General features: G+C 48.6%; 1 non-coding gene across 1 annotated transcript; it reads left to right on the forward strand.

The window, feature by feature from the left end:
* The first annotated feature begins 267 nt into the window (after positions 1–267).
* Positions 268–341, forward strand: Trnat-ugu (transfer RNA threonine (anticodon UGU)). Its single transcript has one exon. It is a non-coding gene; the product is annotated as a tRNA-Thr (tRNA).
* Positions 342–3,265: the final 2,924 nt, after the last annotated feature.

A 3,265-nucleotide genomic window follows, 5' to 3' on the forward strand; every position in this document is an offset into this window, starting at 1 on the left:
GCTATCCCCTGTGTCCTCGGTAACTCAGATGGAGTCACGGTAGCTCAGCGTGTTCGGTCAGAGGGTTAGCTGTCCTCTGTAATAAAAAAACTGAGTGAATGGATCAATAACGAACTTAAATGGATGTCTTACGACGTCCGCCCCGAGCAGATTAAACGAACTAAAGCGAACAGGAGCGCCGTGGTCCCGTGGTTAGCGTGTACAGCTGCGGAACGAGAGGTCCTTGGTTCAAGTCTTCCCTCGAGTGAGAAGTTTAATTATGCTGTGTCCTCGGTGGCTCAGATGGATAGAGCGTCTGCCATGTAAGCAGGAGATCCCGGGTTCGAATCCCGGTCGGGGCACACATTTTCAAATGTTCACGTTGACGTATGTCAACACCTGTAACCAGCCAAGAGTGTTCATTTTAGTGTAAATATATTGCCGGCACGGTGGCTCAGCGAGTTCGGTCAGAGAGCCGGTTGGCCTCTGTAACAAAAAAACTGAGTGGAAGGACCAACCACCGAACTTGAATAGGATGTCTTGCGACGTCCGCAACGACCAAACACAACGATCAACAACGAACAAAATGAAAGAAAAAGAGATGGATAGAGCGTCTGCCATGTAAGTAGGAGATCCCGGGTTCGAATCCCGGTTGGGGCACACATTTTCATTGTAAAATTACATTTTGCAGAGTAATCCCTGTGATCTATTATTAGCGGAAGTAAAAAGGGCATGAATCGGTCTAATGATCAGTTGCCCGTAACAAATGTTAACCCTTTCGATAGCTCAGTTTGGATACTATTGACATGCATCGTCACAGAAACATGTGTTCATGACGTCAGTATTCCGCTGCACCTGTGTAGACACAAGTACGTAAGTGTCACAGATACACCTGTGTCATTATACATAGCCTTCATCGGCTGGCCTAGGGCGCTATAACTTTTTATGCACAAATAAAACACCGCACTCAACCACTGTTAAGAGTGTTCGTAATTTTACGGATCTACACTCCTGGAAATTGAAATAAGAACACCGTGAATTCATTGTCCCAGGAAGGGGAAACTTTATTGACACATTCCTGGGGTCAGATACATCACATGATCACACTGACAGAACCACAGGCACATAGACACAGGCAACAGAGCATGCACAATGTCGGCACTAGTACAGTGTATATCCACCTTTCGCAGCAATGCAGGCAGCTATTCTCCCATGGAGACGATCGTAGAGATGATGGATGTAGTCCTGTGGAACGGCTTGCCATGCCATTTCCACCTGGCGCCTCAGTTGGACCAGCGTTCGTGCTGGACGTGCAGACCGCGTGAGACGACGCTTCATCCAGTCCCAAACATGCTCAATGGGGGACAGATCCGGAGATCTTGCTGGCCAGAGTAGTTGACTTCACCTTCTAGAGCACGTTGGGTGGTACGGGATACATGCGGACGTGCACTGTCCTGTTGGAACAGCAAGTTCCCTTGCCGGTCTAGGAATGGTAGAACGATGGGTTCGATGACGGTTTGGATGTACCGTGCACTATTCAGTGTCCCCTCGACGATCACCAGTGGTGTACGGCCAGTGTAGGAGATCGCTCCCCACACCATGATGCCGGGTGTTGGCCCTGTGTGCCTCGGTCGTATGCAGTCCTGATTGTGGCGCTCACCTGCACGGCGCCAAACACGCATACGACCATCATTGGCACCAAGGCAGAAGCGACTCTCATCGCTGAAGACGACACGTCTCCATTCGTCCCTCCATTCACGCCTGTCGCGACACCACTGGAGGCGGGCTGCACGATGTTGGGGCGTGAGCGGAAGACGGCCTAACGGTGTGCGGGACCGTAGCCCAGCTTCATGGAGACGGTTGCGAATGGTCCTCGCCGATACCCCAGGAGCAACAGTGTCCCTAATTTGCTGGGAAGTGGCGGTGCGGTCCCCTACGGCACTGCGTAGGATCCTACGGTCTTGGCGTGCATCCGTGCGTCGCTGCTGTCCGGTCCCAGGTCGACGGGCACGTGCACCTTCCGCCGACCACTGGCGACAACATCGATGTACTGAAGAGACCTCACGCCCCACGTGTTGAGCAATTCGGCGGTACGTCCACCCGGCCTCCCGCATGCCCACTATACGCCCTCGCTCAAAGTCCGTCAACTGCACATACGGTTCACGTCCACGCTGTCGCGGCATGCTACCAGTGTTAAAGACTGCGATGGAGCTCCGTATGCCACGGCAAACTGGCTGACACTGACGGCGGCGGTGCACAAATGCTGCGCAGCTGGCGCCATTCGACGGCCAACACCGCGGTTCCTGGTGTGTCCGCTGTGCCGTGCGTGTGATCATTGCTTGTACAGCCCTCTCGCAGTGTCCGGAGCAAGTATGGTGGGTCTGACACACCGGTGTCAATGTGTTCTTTTTTCCATTTCCAGGAGTGTATTTCGGAGATAAAACCTCCATCTACATATGCCACATTCTTTAATACTTCGTTTGTGTTGTTCTCTTTCACGTCATTTCAGAAGCAATGAGGAATAATTTCAGAAGTAACTTTTTTTCGAAAGAAATTTGCATTGCGTCGGAAAAGATCATTTACTGTAAATTTCTGGTGTCCGGTATCATGTTCATTATTTCAATTGTTTGGGGAACCACACATTTGAAAATATAGACCTAACTAAACCTACTAATAGCCTACCATATTTTTAGTGTACTGCTCATTTTGATCAATTTTCATGTAAAAGCTGTTTTGTCAGTAGATGGTGTTATGAAGGTTCTCTGATAGTATTACATGTTTGCGGCCGTGATGGCCGAGCGGTTCTAGGCGCTACAGTCTGGAACGGCGCGACCGCTACGGTCGCAGGTTCGAATCCTGCCTCGGGCATGGAGATGTGTGATGTCCTTAGTTTAGTTAGGTTTAAGTAGTTCTAAGTTCCAGGGGACTGATGACCTCAGAAGTTAAGTCCCATAGTGCTCAGAGCTATTTGAACCATTTTTATTACATGTTTTAAAAACAGCTTTCAACCTCTAACTTGATGACATTTTTCCTTAACACATACTTTTGATTCTTTCCCTTACTGGTTTAGAATATTTTGTTCTTCATCAGATGGTTGTATTGTATTTATAGAAAGAACTGTTAATCAGCTGCTGATATATCTGAATGCCGGGTTTCCCTATGGTGAAAATATTTCAATCTGAATAGGATGAATTCAAGTTTTAATTGTTTAATAAACGTACAGCGCATGTACTTCTAGGAAGATTGTTCTAGTTCCTTTCAAAGCTTACATTTTTTCCATATAGCA

Source organism: Schistocerca cancellata, chromosome 4, assembly GCF_023864275.1.
Source record: "Schistocerca cancellata isolate TAMUIC-IGC-003103 chromosome 4, iqSchCanc2.1, whole genome shotgun sequence".
NCBI classification, from domain to species: domain Eukaryota; kingdom Metazoa; phylum Arthropoda; class Insecta; order Orthoptera; family Acrididae; genus Schistocerca; species Schistocerca cancellata.